Source organism: Pinus tabuliformis, chromosome Q, assembly GCF_031772625.1.
Source record: "Pinus tabuliformis cultivar Carrire ecotype Pingquan chromosome Q, CPIR1, whole genome shotgun sequence".
NCBI classification, from domain to species: Eukaryota; Viridiplantae; Streptophyta; class Pinopsida; order Pinales; family Pinaceae; genus Pinus; species Pinus tabuliformis.
In genome coordinates, this window is record NC_142296.1 from 1,099,221,330 (window position 1) to 1,099,242,106 (window position 20,777).

Genomic DNA, 20,777 nt, shown 5'->3' on the forward strand with positions numbered 1-20,777 from the left:
CATGTGAGAAATGTTCTGAAGTCGAACATGGAAAGACATCGCTTGATTACCGGTCAATGAGGTAAACCGTTAACAAGCGCGAGAGGAATCACCGATAATGATAATGACCCTCAAGGTACTGCAGTACAATTCACGTGGTGTGAATAAAGGACTTGGCGTCGAACACCACGCAAAATCTTTCGGTCGAAGGTCATTGATGTATCCCTGTCGCCGGAAGTGAGAAACTTGCCATTGAGGCATGCAAGCTTCAAAGTACTGAAGGGGGTGTTCGTAGATCAACTTCTTGGATAATGAGCTGATGTCGACAAGAAGCGATCCGTCCAAGGAGGGCCTTAATGAATCCCACATCAATGACACGGAACGGAGCTAACGATTTTGATGGAGATGAAAACGATCTGTGACATATGATTCAGGGTGGTGGTCATGAAAGGATGAAGGATAATGTACGGCAGTGGATGGGACACGGTTGACTTCTCTGAATGACTTCTCTTGAACATATGGCGACACTGATGCGATGGATCGGTAGCATTACCCCAAATATGGATGGTATGGCGAGACCATGGTGATGTGACCGGTGAATGAAACAACCCAACCCAATTGTGGTACGGAGGAAAAGTGTCATGTTCAAGAGCGACTTGCTACCATCAAAGTTTTCTTGAGTTTCTCCCAATTTTCCCCAGTCATTGCTGACCAGTACCTCTTTATTTTTGTCAAGCTTGAGGAGGATAACATATGCTTGTTCTATAACTTGCCCTTCGGGCAAGCCCATCGCTATGTTTTAACGAGCCTAGCGATAGTGAAACTCGTTCTCGTCTAAAGACAAGTTTGTCGCTATTTAATGCTTTTAACGAGTCTAACGACAAAGATAACTCGGTCCTTTTCATTTTTAGAGAGTCTGAAAAGGTACGTAAAGTCAACTCCGAAAGTCCTTTTTCGTCATCTAATCCCTTAAGTCCGAAAAAGTATAAAACAATATAGAAGGGATGAGTTTTCGATAGTTTTAACGAGCTGAACAAAACAAGCGCTCGATCTTTTTGTGCAATAATCCCTCAGGTCCAAAAAGATTAAAATCTAGAGGAGGGATAACACTTCCGGTCGCTTTAACGAGCTGGAAGGCCAAAACTCGGCAATCTTTTCATATTTTACGAGTCAGATGAAAAGAGCTTAAAGAAGACTCGTCTTTTGAGGAACGAGTGATAAAACGGGTTAGCAGCTGATTCCAGGTAAGGGTTGGAATTCTCCAAGCACGGCAGTGTCACGAGGATGGCTAGTGAGATCACTCTTCGTAGCTGTTCCTCAAAATGGGTAAACAATCATATGGCGGTGAACGATCGGCCAATGGAAAAGTGGAGGTGACGGTGCAAACACGACCAAGGCTTTAATGGCTGATAATGTTACAGTCACGGTGGTTATTTACCGGAATAGTTCATTTTTTAACGAGCTTAAACGCGGGTGGAAACATTTGCTCGGTCTTATGTTTATTTTTTAACGAGCATGAACTATGCGCTAAAACTGCTCGGATCTTGCGTTTATTTTTTTAACGAGCATGAACTGTGTGCTAAAACTACTCGAATCTTGCGTTTATTTTTTAACGAGCATGAACTGTGTGCTAAAACTGCTCGATGATAAGTTTGCATGCCCCCAGCATAATAATGCAAATCGAGGTACATGCCCCCCAAGCTTCATTGCATTCAACTTGGTGGTTGGAATGAAGGTTTGCCTTTGAGATTTGGAAAGGGGATTGTTTCATTTTTTAATGAGGTTGACACAGTAAAAGAACTATCCTCATGACTCCTTGTTTCATTTTTTAACGAGGTTGACACGAGATTAGAACCGTCCTCGGAGCCCACTGTATTTACAGTATTTCTATTAGGGCGATGATCCACGCTGACAAAATGTTTAGGAATCTTCTGAATCCATTAGATATAGAAGATTTCATATTGTAGGTTTCCACTGTGGCCACTTCCGCCAGATTACTTGCAGGCGGTAGGGCAAAAGTACCCATTAAGGCAGGGTCTTTTAGGAGACCTACTCCAATATTTTGAAGCGAATGATTGCTTCCATGGATCATTGGAATGCTTCCCGTAACTTGTGAACTGTCGGGGAGGAAAGTTTGTTGGTCGACGACTATAATTCCTCCTTGAAAGGGAAATGCAATCTTCCTGAAGTAGGTCGACACAACTGCGGCCATGGCATATATCCAGGGCCTTCCCAGTAGGATGTTGTAATCGAGGTTTCCATCAATTACTTCAACATCAATTCCTACTGTTTTGCCCCCTAGTTCAACTTGCAAATTACTTAAAATCCCGTATGGAGTGTATGATCGTCCATCAAATGCTTTTAACGTCGTTGACGATCTCGACAAGGGTGGTGAGCCTAAATTCTTCCAGCAACTCATCGACATAATACACGTAGATGCCCCCTCATCAATAATTGTTCAATGAACAGTTTTGTTGAGGGCTTTCACTTGAATAAGGAAAGCTAGTTGAGCTGGTAACTGAGGGTCATATCCTTTCTGATCAAAGGCCACAAGATTGGAATCCCTTGGGCCAATCCCACCTATTGCTGATAATAAAGCTTGCTCTTGGGAGGGGCAATTTTGCGGTACCTCAAGTGTCGACATAGCGGATGACGATTGGGCCAGGTCCTCTATTATATTATAATTCTGTGCTATTTTTGCACGAGGATTAAATTTCGATTTGTGTACTATTCCCTTTGGCGACTTTATCATTTGTTCAGGAATGATGGGTGGCACAACTTCAGTCAAAGTTGTTGTCGAACTACCAGGTTGTTCATTAGCCTTATTATTCGACAGCTGTGAATTCCCGTAATCTTTATTCCTTGTCAAAGCATCATTTTGCTTCCTTGTCAAAGCATCATTTTGCTGCTTTGAGATAGACAACATAAGAACTTGGGATCAAGAAGCATTTTGATTAGCAACCAGTTTGGTTCCCGGGTTTGGAAACGGATCAGTTAATACTGCTGAGGTTTTTGAACTCTTAAAGAGTTTCTTAACTTCAGCTATATGTGGACAATCTCTCGTCCAATGATCCTCATCGCATATATGACACCCCGCAGGGGGTTTCCTTTTTCTCCCTTTCTTTTTCTTCTTGCCCCCTGGTTGCTTCAGTTGTTTGCCCTTGTCGGTCGACACGGCATTTACTTCCGAGGCAAGAAGTTCCTCATTTGCATTTTGACTGGAAATCTTACGGGCCTTTTTAGATGTAGCCTTTGTCGATTTCGTGTCTGTCGCGCCAATCACGCCATCGACGGCATGAGAGTCATTGTTTGATTTAGGAGGAGGAGGAATTGAGAATTCCGGTCTAGGGGCGTCAGGTATTTTGTCGTAGAGCGTGCCAGACTGAGTATAGACCAAGTCCAGATATTGCGCACGAGCGATAACTTGCTCTTCCGTTACGACTCCCCCCTTCGCCACATCTTCCGTGATGGCAGGAAGTAATGACTTGATAAACCATTCAGCTAATAGCTGATCGGGAACGTACGTTTTTACCATCCTACGACGACGTCGCCACTCATGTATATGATCAGATATGTGAGTGGCCGTCGTTTGTTTGAAGTTGGTAAGGAGTTCCGTTCCTGTTTCATACCTTATCGGTAATTGAAAATGGGTTAAGAAAGTCGTGGCTAAGGTACTGAAGTTGTTGAACGAAGCTCTAGGCAATTCAATATACCATTTTGCCGCTGGACCAGTTAACATCCTCTGAAAAAGGCGGAGCCTTATCGAATCATCGTTTAGGGTGTTTGATGAACACCACAGATGAAACGTCATCACGTGATTCGATGGATCTTCGCCTGGATTTCCATTAAATTTAGGAATGTCCGATGGAAGCTTGTGAGGAATCGCTGGCCACCAAGGGGCGTAAGCAATTGGATCGTTTGTTAACCGGTGTAAATCGGGTAACTCTAAAGTTGCCACGAATGGTAACTGTTGATTCAGGTTAGGTGAAGCATACCCAGGGTACGACGGAATTGCTTGAGCAGTTGGCCTTTGCATACCAGCATAATGTAATTGATGCTGGTATGACTGATACGGTTGGTGGACTTGACCACTGTAAAGTGGTTGGTTTTGACCGTTTTGAATGTACGGTTGTCCACTGTTCGCAAAGATCTGCTGCTCAGAACCTTGGTACACTTGTTGGAATTGTGGTTGTTGGTATTGCACCAGCCACGGTTGTGAAGCCATGTTCTGTTGCGCTACACTAACCGACGGACCAAGATGTGGGGTGATTGTACCCGTTTGGACCTGTGTCGCCCCACCAGTTGGCGATTGTGGTTGAGTCACAGGGTCAAGGGGCTGTTGCATTACAACCTGAGAAATCTGAGGCTGACATACAACAGGCATTGTTTGAACTTGTGACATTGTTACAATAGCTGGTGTTGTCGGGATGTTCGACATAGGTACACATTGTTGCATAGAATACACAACTCTTGGTTGTTGGGGTAGTATAGGTACCCAACCACTTGTTGTAACTCCAGTATAACCTGAATACTGTTGAGAACTCCCGTATGGATATCCTCCCGGAGGGGGTAATGAAAGGGCATACTGCCCCCCATACGGTGGCAATCCGGAACTCAAGGGGATTGTTTGTCCTTGGGGACTGGATTGCCCAAATTGACCTCCAAATGGATCAATCTGGCGAGTCTCAACATAAGAGTTGCCGGATATTATTCCGGAGGAACAAACTGGAACGGACCACACTGTCGAGATAGTCCCTGGATGGACTCCTTCTAGCGGTTGTGAGCTAGTTGGGACAGATGGTACGCCGGCAAACATTGTCGGAGTGACGGCAGGGAGTTCTGTTGTCGCTGTGTCATTCGACACAGTCCTAGATGTTGACGGTTGTTCAGACATTTTGAGTCTATCCAATAGATTGCCTAACGATTCTACAGGAACTTCCACTGGTGATAGACTAACTTCTGATGTAGAAGGAAATAGAGTGACCCCTACTCCAAAATGTGTTGGAGTACTTGCTTGCGGATCTTCTACAATTTCCTCTATCGCAATCAAACCAGGTGGAAGAGGAAGACCGTCAGGTCCGTAAAATATTTCTGGTGCCGAAGAAGGGGTTGATTCGACAGCAACAGTTGTTTGAGGAGCAAGACCTTCTGAATCGGTCGCAGATGGAACTGGTTCAGTAATGCAGGTATTTGCTCTCAGACTAGGATCAGTGTCACTGTCCCTCTGTGGCTGTTGAACTTCTTCTATAGAGGCAGGGTTTCCAGAAATGTTTGGAGTAACTGGAATCTCAGATGTTGTTGGAACACTTGTTCTAACTTTGATAGGAGATTTCGAACCGGTTATACGAGTTCGCTTTGTCCGTACTGTTTTCGATTCCGGAGACAAAGACGGTTGACTCGTAAGCCTCCGCGAACGACGGGGTTTTAATTGACTTTCTTCCACGATTGCGGATTACTCGATCAACCAAAATACAAAAAGGGGAAAGTGTGTTTCCGAATTAAATGAATTTTTAGACGCTTTAGACACAACTTGCTTTTTCACTTTTAAAGAGTCAAGAAAAAGCTAAAGATGACTCTAGTCTCCTTCGATGTTTTAACGAGCCCGAAGTGACAAATGCTCGGATGGACTTTTTCCGTTATAGAGTCTGAAAAAGGCCAAAAGGAACTGCTCTGGAGTTCTAGGCAGAGGGTGTGCCAAACCTTTCGCAAAACCGCAGAATACTTTTTAGGGTATGGGCGGTCGATCTTCCTGAATGCTGTGTTCAGTGCATTGTGATCAGTAGGGCGGCCGACACGGCTTCCTATGGATAAAGGTTATATTCCTATAGGGGTCTCCCAATATATACGCGACGGTACGTGGGAGCACAATCCGTACTGGTGCTATCGTCTCTCAGGAGGAATCACCCAACATCAACGAGATCGACAGTCACCAGGCTTTACGACGCCGGAACACGTCTCTAGCCTAGACCTCTATGTTGTGCGTTATGTTACAAAGCGTTGTTAAGTTCATTCAATTTATTTTAGGTTGATCTTTTTAAAAGTTTACCTTTCTGGATCACCACGAGATGTATGATACAATTCCTAAATGCAGTCTAAAGATGATAAGCAAGCTTTATATCTTTTCAACGATGAAAATCCTAGCTACAAAGGGAAAAGAAAGACACCATCTTTTCTCAAAGAGCAATCAGCACACTCTAATGCAATTTTCCTAAATCAAGCATGCAAACTATCAAGATGCAAATGCACAATGCAGGTGTTTGTTTTCCGCTTTCTTAATATTGATGCCTAAAAAGAAAGCTTTTTGTACAACTTTGAATTTGCTTTTAAATGACAAACACAAACAAGTTTACTTTTTCGAAATCAGAAAGGGTAGAAGAGATTACAACACTTTACGACTTTCGAAATGAACACTTGTTTCGACACTTAAAAGAGACAAACTCAAACCAAAAGCAAAAGTAAATGTGTAATCAACTGTAAACAGCCAATGAACTCTCTCCTAAGATCACAATCAACAGATCTGAATCAAGGGCTACAGGATGATTATTTCACTCTTGCAAAGGAAAACTGTAAATGACGCCACAAACACATAAAAACACTCACAGTCTTTTTGTACAAAAGGAGGCAGAATTTAAGCAGAGAAAAGGAGTTATCAGACAGGTACCTATGCTGGTTACAGGCTGCAAAAATTAGAGATCAAAACAAGGCAAAACAGAGCAGAGAACCCCAGCTGCACAAGGCCTAACTGGATCAGCGCACCCTCAACACAGGGGTTTTGACATTCAGCGCAGGTAGCCTTCACGGGACCTGCGTTGAAATGCAGAACCTCTTCACAGGGTCTGCGCTGAAGGAGAAACGAGAGTTTCTCACTGGGTTCTGGGTCACAGTTTGCTATTTAATCTACAGTTTCAGGCCAAATCAAAGCAACAAGCAAGGTACAATCAAAGGGATGCTTTGAGGAAGGGCTAAGATCTATCACAAAGGATCCGTCAAATCATTTGTGAGTCCATTGTTCAGATCATAGACAAATCCAGTGATTGGATCAAGGCAGCAACTGTCTACTTTGCATCTGAGAATAGCAGATGCAGTTCGATTGTTGCTGTTGAGTCTATGAAACAAACAATGGTAGAAACACAAATAAAATGACTAAATAGATCTCCCCAGCGGAGTCGCCAATTTGTTGTGGGGAAAAATGCCTATGCAGGACGATCCTATCCACCTAAGGTGTGACAGTGCCTTAGCAACAAACAGAAACAACTATTCTAGTATTCTTCCTTTATGAATTAAGAATGAAGAGAGATGGATGGACTAACCGGTGTCTTCCGTTTGTCCCTCGATCCAGTTTCTCTTCTCTTTGAGAGTTCCCAGCTACTTGCCTTCTCGCTCGCCCAGCTTCAAGAGGTTTCTGCAAGATCACAAGAAGAGAACACTACACAAGACATGGATTCATATTCATAACTAGTTCAGGATTAGAAATAAACTAAACATACTAATGCAATCATACATCAAAGATACATCAGTATATAGGAGAAACCAAGATAGCTTTATTGATGAATAACAAGGTTCAGGAAGAGATACAACCCAGAGGGCTCCAATCCAGCATCTCCTTCCCAGCAAATGAAATTCCTATCTTCACCTTCCCTCAAAGCATTAAGCACCCAATAATTCCAATCTCAAACCAATAGCAATTCTTTGCAATAACAAAATTCCAGCCCCTAGATCTCATGGAGGAGAGAGGATGAGTTAGCTTGAGATCTGACTAGTGTCCTCTCCCTCTGTCAGTTCTTGTATCCACTTGGAGGTTCTTGCTTCCACTTGGAGATTGAGAACCTCTTACTCATCACTAGTCGAATTCACTGAGGCAAGTGTCATTGAGGAAGATTCTGGAAGCTTCCTGGGTCTTGACACCTTGTTGAATGAACTTGCCACTTGTCAACTCTCGTTCAGCGCACCTGGGTAGTGCTTCTACCTGCGTTGCAGTGCAGGTAGCCAGTTCAGAGTTTGCATTTCAGCGCAGACAGCTAGTGGAGCCTCTGAACTGATCCTGAATTGACTTGTTTTTGAGCAGTTTCTGGTGGAGAACTTCTGTGAATTGCTGTGGTTTGTTAGCCTTGTTCCTCTAGGGGTGGGAACAACATGTTTAGGGACTTTGGATCCCTTAGATTATGGACATTTCATGCTCAATGTTGTAAGGCACAAAAATGTCTATAACAGTGGGGGTCAATATTTTACCAGAACCTATGGTCAGATGCCTTAGCCTAACCTCAGTAAACCTACTATAAATCAACCTTTAATTAGTACTTCTTATCCTGGGATGAACACAATTTGGAATCCTGCCTTTAATCAATAGTATGGTCTAGGTGCTCCATAAGTGCCACTTTATCAACTTGTTCAGCCTAATGGGCAAGATATACCTTAGATACCTATTCCAGGTATTGTTGTACCTATCCAACAACATGTTCAGGGAATTCCTCAAACAATTGTCCAACAACCTATTCAAGCAATTCCTCAAACACCTGTTCAGTAACTGATTCCACGACCTATTTAGAGTTCACCACAAACCCCTGTTCAAACAACTGTTTCACAGCCGGTTACAAGTTCTCCTCAAACACCAATTCTAGGATTATAAAAAATGATCGTTCCAGTAACCCCACAAATATATGTTCCTTAGACTACTAAGGCAATCTTGCAGGCTTCTACTTATCAAATTGTTCCTACGGTCCAATCTATACCACCAATTCCTATCGGGCAACCCATTGTTGGAACAAGGCAAACACCTCTTCAAGGTCAAGCTTTCCAAAGCCCTCTTTTTGAAGGTCAAGCCTACTAGGTTCCACCTTTTCAAGGACAAGTTTTTCAAAGTCCGCCTTATCAAGGCCAAACTTTCCAAAACCCACCTTTTCAAGGTCAATTCATTCAAAGTCAACCTGTTCAAAGTCAATTTCTCAAGCTCAACCTTTGCAAGTGCAACCTGTGCAGGGGTGTTGGCTTGTTGGGGCCTGACCCAGGTTCAGATTTAATTAGCCAAACAAATGCCTGTACTACTGGGCCTTTTGGCAACAGTTCGCAGGGCGCAGACTAAGGTCTCACCTGAAGTAGTATGGGGGGGTGTTGGAACTAGGTTTTCGCACCCTTGAGATGTCTGAGGGTCTGATTCGATCCAACTGTTAGTCCCTTTGCACAGGTTGCTTCGCGCGCTTCCCTGGTCTTCGCACCCTAATATACTTGCCTTCGCGCAGCCCTAACCAGGGGCCGAGGGGCTTCCACGCTTCTGGAGCAGTGCTATGTGCTATTCACCTAAGTCACACCTAAGATCCTACTTATCTTCCTATGCCAGTCAATTATCCTCGAGTAAATGGATGACTTACATTATAGTTATTTATACAACACATTCATATGAGTTCGTGTAGAAAATAAACATTACACTTGCAATTTATACCCAATCATACATCAAAACAGGAAAAGATACACATAATATGGTAAACTTCTCTTTATTAATTCTTCCAATGGTTACAGACTTGACCTGCCCTGCGCACTCAGCTACAGGGGTCCACGCACTCAGCTGCGGACTACTAGGCCTCTGTGCACTCAACTGCAGAGCCTTATCCTACTCTATTACCCAAAGACACACTTTACACTTTGACTCAATCTCTTAGACTCATCATCCTTCTTCTTGCTACGCTTAGAGCCTTGCTCTATTTATACAATCCCATGGTTTATCAAGCTGACATCACATTACAAAATCAAGGGCAGACAACCCTGTGACTCTATTATAACTTTGCACTCTGTGCCCTCAATTCGTGGAGCCTTTAGAGGACTTGGTCAAAACTTGGGCTTTAAGCCCCAAAACATGCCTTGGGGGGATTCCATGCCCAACATGCCCCCAACACAAACATTGTGACTCACCCTTGAGTCACTCTTTCAGCGTGGAGATCTTCGTGTGGAGTCCCTCCAATTCTGTCCAAACTATTGCAAGGTCGATAGCACACTGAGCAACTTCCTGCTGGATCTCCTGTACACGTTGTTCTGAGACCACGGTGTCTCACTGCTTCCTTGCATCTGTGCCTGTGTTCCCTGCATCTGTGTGAGCTTGTCTTTAATTGCTGCTGTGATGGTGAAGGCCTCCTCGATCCAAGGCTGAACGCACACCTTCAGGACTGCTTCTTTGTGTCGTGCTGCGTCCACTTGTTCTTTCAGCGCTTTGGCTTGTTGCATCCATGCGAGCCTCTGAGTGAGGGCCACTGTCTGCGCAGTTCCTTTGACGCTGTCATACTGCTGCTGGAGTTCACACGCCTCTATCTCTAAGCGCTGGATGTTGGGGTCCTCCTGCAGGTTCATGAGGACCTCAAATGACTCCTCCAACATTCTGGTGCAGTCTATCACTGCACTGCTGATCTCATCCTGTCCCACTGTAATAGCACTGACGCGCTGTTCTCTAACTTCCGGAGGGGTGGACGGCTGCGCCTTCAACCGCAGCTCTACGATCTGAAGGTTCAGATCCAGCTGAACCTTTGTCATTTCCTCCCGCACCTCACGCACCCCTGCTGCTAGCCTGTGGATGTGTGCCTCTGCTGGTGTGTCTACTCGGATGGCTAGCTCAGGGACACTTTAACAAGCTCCAGTACCTGTACCAGTTGCCGATTCTGCGACACCACTTCATCGTGCTGCAAGCTCAACTATTCCATGTTGATTTTTTGCTCGCTTAGTACTTGCAGCACGCGACTCTCCCTAGCCCGTAATTCCTAGTAATTCCATCCTGCAAAACGTATAATGTCTCCCATGGGAGTGAAGCCATGTTGATTCCAATACCCTTCAGTGTGCTAATCGTAGGCCTGTCAGCCTCATTTGTTGTCACTAGTGCCCCTTTCAACAACACTATGGTATTTGTCACTCGAGCACGCAACATCTACTCTACTGCCATTGTCCCTACTGCGAGGCTGGTCGATAGGGTACCAACCTGAGGAGTGCGCACCTGCAACTCCTGCAGCTACACTCTGAGGGCCCCCGACACAATTTGGTTCTCCTGCATAAAATTCTGGAGGGTCTCGGAGGTGACATCACGCACTGTCTGGCCGATGTCATGCAGATCACCCTCGATAAGGGTGATTGGGTCAATAGACAACTTGAATGCCTTGACCTTATTACGCGACCCTGTCTGCTCGGTCGGGTGCTCACGCTTCAGCTGTGTTGACGCAGTTTGTGGGTTTGCACCTCCCTCCTCTTCCTCTACTTCCTGCCCATGCAAAGGTGACTTTTGGCCCTTGTGTGCCTTCACGATTGCCTCCTGCGCTACTACTGTTGCTACTGCTGTGGCCTTTTTCTATTCAGCTATTGTCTGTGCAGTGTCCCATGCCTCCTGCGGTTCTCCTGCTGCTGCCTCCTTCCTTCTCTTCTTTGCCAACTGTGCCATGCACAATTTGGCCTCGTCTTTCTTCCTTTGTGCCGCAGAATTCTCCATTACCGCGATGTATGGAGCGCACCACTCTGGCCATCATGTCTCTAGTACATTAAATATTACATCGTTCGTGGTTGCAAAGGGTAGCTCTATCCATATCTTGGCCGGGTCCTTGCGCGCTTTGATGTATATGTTGTGGAGGTCCGCTTTAAACTCTGCAAACTTTATAGGCTGTTGTAGATAGTGGGTGATAACCGTAGCATGCGGTTAATCCCCATTCTGAGGTTCATCTCCATGAACACCCAAAATATCTTATTGTCGTGGATCCGGTTTGCATCCTTTGTGGCCCAGAGCAAAGCGTACTTCGCGGCCTCTGACAGATCCCTATCAATTGTGGGGAACTGACTGTCCTCCGGCAATTCTCCTGCCATGAGCACTATGGATAGCAGAAGCCATGCATAGTGGAATGTTTTGCCTTGTTCTTGAGCCTCACGGCAATTCTCCAAGAATTCCTTGCAGAAGAACTCGGACCAGTTAAACTGGACCCCCTCCATGTACTGCTCAGCAAGTACTACCACTGGCGCGGGTACCTCGTCCACACGAAACTTGCACTTAACCTTACCTGCAAGTATTTGGGTGGCCAATCTTACTGCTTTGTCGTTGATGCTGGATATGGCGTAGCCCCTCTTCTTCTTTTCTAGTTTATATTTCTTCTTCATGGCCTCCGCGATGGCCAAGTCACTGCTTTTCCCCTCCGAGATATCTGCGGGGTCCTCTCCTTTGCATGGCAGCCGGGTGATGTGGTGAATCAAGTGTTCCATGATGGGGATGGGCTCCTCCAACCACAAACACCCACCATGCACCAAGTAGAGTAACTGCCTGATGACGAAAATTGTTGTTGGGGTGTGGTGGAAATGCGACACCCAAAGCAGGTTTAGTAACCCTGCCTTTTCCACTTCGCGCAACCACTTTCGCAGCTCTAATTCAGTAACCCCCGCTGCGGTGTTCTACTTAGGCTTCATGAGCTATGTAGTCTCTAGGTGAGGGAACTTCTCGTGGTCAGAAAGGTCCCAATCTTCAAATTTTAAACTAGGCATCCGTCCCAGGTATGTGCCCTCAAAAAGGATGTTATCTAGGAGGAGTGGGGTCTAGAGAGAGCTCTTTCTCTCATTAAGATCCTTGGGAACTTTAGCCTTCCCCTTCTGCGGGTGGATATAGGCGGGAAACTTTTTTGGAGGGTGCATAGGCTCAGTTTCCTCTTCCATGCCTTCATCCTCCTCTTCTCCAATGATAAGGTCCTCCAGGTCTTCCTCCTCCTCGTCGATTTCTATGTTAACAACTTTCCCCTTCTCATCCATTGTCAGCCTAGTGTGCAGTGGGTTTCGTAGGGACACACATATGGGAACCATCGCCTATTTGTATTTCTTTGGTCTTGGTGTGCGCGGTGATTTAGGGATTTCAGCCACAATCCCGGTGCCTTCAGGGGCATCTCCCACAGTCAGGGCCTGCGCGGCCTCTTCGACTGTCATCTCTGTGATTTCCATAACTTCCTCAGACACTTTCATCATGTCCAACCAGAAATCTATTGCTTGCGTACTCAGGGGCTTAATCAACGTTCTTCACAGGTCAAACGAGGCTCTGCTCAGGCTACATGGGGTATACAACTGCTCAATTCACAAATGACCAAGTTTTGTTTGTTGGGTAGCCCTTTGTAATTTATAGTGCCTTTTGAATTTGAATTCGACCATTCCCCCCAAATATGGTTCATTAATTCTTTCTTGGCGGTAAATTTTTCCAAATCTTGCCCATAAATCGCGTCTTAAATGTCTGCCATCTACTCCATTTGGTCTCAAGTCGAGCATCACATCGTGGATAGTGACTTCAATGATCACTTTCTGGCCAACCTGCGTGGCAGCGTAGCCCCCCTTGCGTAGACACAGACCTTGTGATTCTTTGCTTCTACGTGCAGCTCCAACATCACGCAGCTCCCGGGAAGAATAGTTTATAGTCCCGCGCCTCCTTTCAACTTCCAGGAGCGCTAAGACTATACTTCCCTCGGCTAGTCAGGTGGCCGCACCACCAGTATAGGGTTTCATCTTGTCATTCATCACTTTTCCTGGAAAATACCCACCTTTTATTGTTACTGGCGACGTCGCGCACTTTATCATATGCAATGCGCCACCCTCGTTGATTCCCTTAGTAATGTGCGGTCCAAGCCAAGGCATCAGACTGATCAATTTGCGGCAATAGTCCTCAAACTTGTCAATGTGATCGTGCGCTCCCTGTGTTATCACCTGGGTCTTCCTATTGAGAAAATATTCCTTTATCTCATCCTCCAGCTTGTTGACTTCCGCTTCTACCAAAGTGCTTTTCTTCCTTAATCACACCCTTTCTTTCTCAAGTTCTTGGAGCCTAAAATTGCCCTGTTGGATTTCTTCTTCCAGGGTTTCACGAATCGTCGTATCTACCGGTGATGCCATGCGGGGACTAGGTGTTTCATGCTCTATAAGGCTTACAACATTCGCTTCATACTCCAGCCTTAGTGGTGCCTTCGTCGTCGGGTTCTTGCGCGCGGTCCTATAAGCCCATAGAACCGCTGGTACGCGTAGGTCCCAGTCAGTCTGCTTAGCATTGTGGACCTTGTTCAGTGCTTTGCACACTTTGTTAAAGGCTTCTGTGTCAATAACCTTCTGTGCACTTGGTCTTTCCATACTTCTTGGTTTCGATCGGAAGGGTTGTTCGCGCCATTGCCTTGCCCGCACCTGCTTACTGACCGTGTCGCCTAACGTGAAGACTATGTGCATCCGCGCAGGTTTCAAACCATATGCTTGCATCCATTTGGATAGGTGGGCGCACAAATCGTTTCGTCTAGAAATCTTGTTTGTTAATTGCATCTACGGCTTTCGAAACTGCATGTGCATCATCCTTCTACATTCGCGCCAGTCCTCAAAACTTCTTTGGTGTGTACTACACGACCTTGCAGGCGTAGCACGCAGTACCCATTTCAAAGCTTCGAAACGTTGTTGTTCCGACACTTCTCTTTCAAATCCGCTCAGGAAGTCATCCACCTCACTTAGGCAGCTCCCTTACCTCCATTGATACACAACACGATGATCTCGTCATCATGTTACAGTTCAGTGTGGTTACCTCGTGTACAATTCTACCATCATTCTATTTCCTCATCCAAATTTGATGTGCAGGAGCTTTCATGCTCCCATGAGATTCGTCCATCCACGGTCGGATTCACCCAGTCTTGCTCTCGCGCAATTATATTGTAGATGCAGTCCAATTCATCGTCGTTGTCATAGTCACGCACCAGCTCCGTCTAGCGTGATCCTTTTGCAGGGTCCAATGGTACAACCACGCGCAAAGACTTTTTCTCAAAAATCATCTTGTGCTTCTTCAGATTTAGCACTGCATTCATGTCGGTGGCCCAATCTATTCCTAATAGCGCGGGGCAGGGATTATTGTCATCAACAATTTCTATCACTTCAAAATATGTTAGTGCACTTGCTCCTTCGATATCTACTGTGATTCCCTGCAATATCCCCATAGGTAGGATCTTTTGCTGGTTCGCCATTCACAGTTGGATAGGAGACCATTGCAGTGTAGGCCTTCCCATGCGCTCCCATGTCTGCTTCGGCAGGACATTCATGTTCGATCCTAGATCTAGAATCACTTGGGTCCATCTCATATTCCCCAATTTGTGTGGTCAATCTCATCTCCCTTCCCGTTCATGTTGTGTGCTTTTCGAGCTTCCAGACTACACGCGGTTCTCCTTGCATGGTCCCAGTGCATCTATTTATGAGTTCTTGTAGTCCCTTTATAGCCTTGCTATTGTGCAATAGATTCATGCATGTTTCTAGGAATGTTGTGAGCATTGATGGGTCCATTTCTAGCTCTAGTTTATCTTTACTTCCTAAAGTGGAGGCATCAACGAAGCTCCTCTTGGCTTCCATGAAGGCTTCCTTAGCGCGCTCCAAATCAAACTCTGGTTCCTTCATTGGAGCCTTGCGAACTCAAGTACTTTCTTTAGGTTGCTTTCCTTTGTCATCCCTTGTCGTAATTCCACTTCAGAGCACAATATTCACATTAGGGTCTTCCTCGCATGGCTTAGACCTCATCATTTGCAAGTTCTGAGTCGGGGGAGGTTGGAGTGCTCCTTTATCGTGCAACCTTGCTATCAGCGTGGGAAAATCCTCTGTCTCGTGATCAAACAATGTACAATACAAACATGATGGCCGCATTGGATTTGTACAATCACAGGCATAATGTCCTGGCCCTCCGCAATTGTAACATATTAGCTGTCCGCGACCTCTTCCTGGTCCTCCTCCACCTTGGCCTTGTCTGCGCCCTTGAAATCCGGTTCACGCCATCCCTGCATTCTGGTCAAGGGGCTGCGTTTTAGCCTGAACTCTGTAGGTAGAAGTCTAGTCCATCATCAACTCATAACTTCTACAGGTGCGCTCATCATGTCTCACTGATCTACAAAAATTACAGAACAACTATTGTGAATTTTGTGTGTACTTTTGCAATAAATGGCAGTTATCTGTAGCATGCTTTCCTCCTATCTAACAAATCACACACCATAGTGCAGGCACCGCGCTCAGTCCTACTTGTGCCTCCGGTCTCAATGGAATTGGCCCTCCTCCCGCGAGGTAATTCGCGAACACCGGGTAGTGGTCCTTGTCACATCCCTGGCCCTTGCACTTTACGCACCATACCTCATCGCGCACTTTTGGGCGAGCTGTCCTATCTTGTTTCAAACTCTGCATCTCAAGGCACAAGTTTTTCAATTGGGCGTAAATCTGCTAAACTCCCAGGTTCGGATCTTGTATTGGGGTCTTGTGCAATCTCATTGCGACCTCCAAGGCCTCAGCTTGAGTTGTTAGCCTCTATTGTGACAGCGCATTCCTTAGATGCAGTGTTAACTATGCTACAAAGCATTCACGGTGTTGTCCATTTGTCAACGTCATGTTAACTTCATGAATTGTGCACTTCAGTCTCTGATCCAGCTCCCAAGGGGTCTCACTTGGTAGCATTGTGATTTCCTTAAACCCAATGATCAACTGTGCCTCTGACTTTGGCCTGCTAAATTCTTTGTTTAGCGCAGCTTGGATATCTACGCAACCCGCATTCAGATTATCATTGGAATGCTTAATGTACCAGGTCAGTGCGCGATACTACAGAGCGCTGACCAAAGTTTCCTTCTTTATACTGTTGTCCATGACTCCCTGTGCTTCCCATACAACTTTTATCACGAACCAAAACCAGTCCGAATCCTCATTCCCTACCCCTTTGAACACTTTATCGTGTTGGCCATATTGCTTCGCGGTGGTGGCGGAGGTGGTATGGGCGAAGATGGGTGTTACACAAAAATATCGTCACCATGACTATTTGCAGTCAGTATGGGTCTATCATCACTTATACTGTCCTCCTAAGCAAGTCTCAGACCTCAGCTCTTCATGTCAAGCTTTGAAAATGAGAGAAAGACATTAAAAATCAACAAAGCTCTGGTTCCGCACTTTCTCTCACTGTTGCCTGCAGTCCCACACCCCCTGTTCACAATACCTGCGGACCTGCCCGCTCTGTCTCTAAAGGAGTGGGTGCGGACCCCTGTGAAAGTCAAAAAGGTGCAAGTTTATTCTAAAAAACTCACTTTGGGTTAATTCTAGATGATTCTAGAAGGAATTTTGACGTGGATTGTTCGCTCTTAGGTGGTTCATGCATCCCAAAAGAGAAGGAGCTAATCCCTTGATGAGAGGAGCTATCCCTTTGAAGGAAGACCTAGTAACTTCCCTCCATTGCACTATAAATTAAGGCATTGGGCTGGTTGCTAGAGAAGTTAGAAGCTGAAAATTTTTGAGGGTAAATCCTAGTGGAATTGAGACTTCCTAGTTAAGCTTGAGAGGAGAGATCACATACCTTTTAGCTTCATTGGAAAAAGAGTGAAACTTGTCAAAGTAGAGGAGACTTCTTGTTGGACCCTGGGAGGAGCTTGTACAGCATCAAGGCATAGGTTGTAAAGTTCTTCTTTGATTTGAATTAATACAATCAGATTCATTTTTCTCAACAAATTGTCTTATGTCATTTGTTTCATGAATTCCTTGATCATCATGATAAGTATGCTTTATGATATTGGCTTTTCAGGTGCTATTTAATTTGTTTGCTTGTTTGTGTTTTCAGATTCGCTACATGGGAGCTCATTTGGATCAAAGGAGTGAGGCTTCCACAAACTTGCATTGGACCCGAGGTAGGCCTAAAACACTTGTTTGCCTTTGTTAATGAATTGCATAGTTAGAGAAAGATATTTTTTGATTGGCTTGCTTGTCACTAGATATCGTTAGATTCTAGGAAGGTCAATCTTGTCCGCAAGATCGACTCATTCCGTGTGACAATGGGGGTGAAGACGGTGAAACTGGCTGTGGTGTGGGTGGGGGTGGTATGCGCAAAATCCTCTACCTTATCAAATTTATCGCACTTCTTAGTGAGACCTATGCAAGCTCTTCCTCGTCCCCTCGCGGAGGTGAAATCAAGGGGCTAGTTTCTAGTTTTGTATTACCTTCGTTTCTGTAGATTCTCCCACTTCGCGTAGCCCCAAACATCAATTTATTTGCATAATCCGTTTTTCACACAATAGAATTTTAATCCAAGTGTTCAAAGATTTAACGTACTTACCTCGCGATCCTTTGAGGAAGCGTCATTCTGCCTCACTATAGCTGACTGAAGTATCTACCGCAAACTCGGTGATGAATCCTCCTATAATTCTATTGATCCCGTGATAAAAAACGTGCACGATCTTATCCTCTGATGCTTCCAATCTGTGCACCAATTCTGGAGTCCACACAATATATCTGTCAAGTTTACACCTTCATTGGCTATCTGCTAGCTTCACGATCCACTCATATAGCTCGGTGGGGAATTATGTGAAGAAAATTTCATGGATCTCTGTATATAAGTAGCAGTCTAACCACTCTTCCTTTGATAGTCGCAGATTCCTATTTTCCTACGCCGCGAACTTGTGAATCTTTCTATCCAACCAATCTTCAATTCCTTTCTTTATCGGATTCCAGTGATATGACATCAGACATCTCTATGCAGATCCCGGTCCTGGCAATGGAACCATTTGTTGGCTTGTTGGGGCCTGACCTAGGTTCGGAGTTAATTAGCCAAACAAATCCCTATACTACTGGCCCTTTCAGCAACAGTCCACGGGGCACGGAATGAGGTCTCACTCGAAGTAGTATGGGGGGGTGCTAGAACCAGGTTTCCACACCCTTGAGATGTCTGAGGGTTTGATTCGATCCAACTGTTAGTCCCCTCGCACAGGTTGCTTTGCGCACTTCCCTGGTCTTTGCACCCTGATATACTTGCCTTTGTGCATGATCCAAAAATGGATCTTGGATGACCCTTTAAGTCTAAAAGACTTCATATAAGAGGTAAAAGGTGCCAAATGGCACAAATCCTTTGTAAATAAAAGGAAAATGAAAATCGCAAGCTACTCTTGGAAATAGTCTCATTGCAGAGATCTCCTCATTTTGAATCCAATGCAACTTGAATGGGTGAAAATGGACTTCAGATGCAGAAGTTATCGCATGCAGAAGACACCCAGTTTCTTTGGAAAAAGAATCAAATCTTCTAAAAATAGCCTAAAAGGCTTTATGAATAAAATCACATCGGAGGAGGACTTAAAGTCAACTAGAAGGCACCCCCGATCAGCGACCTTCGATGATCGGATTGGCAGGTCAGATTGGAGGCATGAAGTGTATACAAAAGGCAAAGGTCCCAGGTCGATGCGATGGTGTGATCGTTGAAATCGGCGGATCACAATCGGTGATACCACAAGGCAAAGGCCCCGGTTTGATGCGATAGTGTGACTATGATCGCCGATATCGGCGGATCGTTGTTGGCGATCCCAAAAAGGAAGGACCCCAGGCCGTGTGACTTGTGACTGCGATCGGGGCCGGACTCGATGAGGTTTAAAAGCCTGATTCCATAAGGTTTCAAATCCAAGAATTCGGATTTTCCTTTGTATTTCCCATTTAATGGATTTTTGGCCATTGGCCATGCCACCGAAGAAATTGTGATATGCGATGGAAGGTAGACCTGATAGGGATTTTAGGGGCGATTTAATGGACTTTCACGACCGGATTTCGCGCCCGATAGTGCTTTTCCTGTGTATTTCGATTTCAAGCCTGAAACACAGTATTTCGTGGATTTCTGCTTGAAAGGATGTCGCCGGTTCATTTTCCATGGGAAAATAGCCATCATTCCCTGTGCCACGCTGCAGGTGGGAATTTCTGCAACAGGGATGCGTTTTGAAGTGCGAAGATTTAGAGCCAGGAAGAGGAATGATCCCTCATGATCACGGTTGATAGAGGAACGACTGAGGAAGCTGAAAAGCCAGAAATGCCTTAAATAAATCCTGAGAGCTAAATCACAGGGGTTGGTAGGAGTTGGAAGTTGTTGTTGGAGTCGTTGCTAAAAGCAAAGCCAAAGCAAGAAGCTAAGGCATAAGAGAGAAGCGCAAAAAGGCAGCAACAAAACAAGCAGCGCAAAAAGCAGAGCTACTGTGCAGGCAGCTGAGGGAGCCTTTGGGGTCACTTGAAGTTCAAGTGAAAATTCAGAGAGCTGAAGAGCCAGAGCCAGAGCCCGAGCTATAGAGCCAGAGCCAGAGCCAAGAGCCAAAGCCAGAGCTGAAGAGCCAGAGCAAGAGCCAAGGGCCAGAAAGCTGAGAGCTTCAAAAGCAAGGGAATAAAATGGTGTCTGAACCCACTGTTTCTGTGTAAAATAGTAGGAGTTGAGCAAAGAGCTTGTAAAAAGGACTTATACCATAATCCCAGAGAGCCTAGTTGAGTTGACTAGAGCTCAAGGAGACATAGCCCAAGAGTTTTGGGTGAACTCCAAATTAAACTACTGTCTTATGTGTTTGTTTTTACTGCTGCATTGTTTACTGTTATATGCATTTATATATCAATCTAATCACATTTACATATCAGCTAAAACAAAAGATTTTTAAAGTATATAATCAGTTTAACACAAGCATAAGCATCCACTATATTGTCAAGCATATTCTCACATTCTGCATTGGTTAATCAATAAGACTTGGGAAAATTTAAAGCTTTGGAAGTGGGAGAGGTTCTTGTAAATTAGACAAGAAGCCTAAGAGCCCCATTTTCAGATCAGGTGGTATTAGAGCCTGAGTTTGATTGACCTCACCTTCAAAGAAAGTTATATCAGAATGCTTGATTTATAGAGCAAAGATTGCTTGTCTGAAAGGTGTTTGAACAACAAGAGGCTGATTGTATGCTTGTTTTGCAGACTGACTATTTTCTGAGTTTGCGGAGGGGAAGGGAAGGCTACTAATAGCTCAGTCTAGGAAGGACAAATAAGAAGAAGGGTTGAA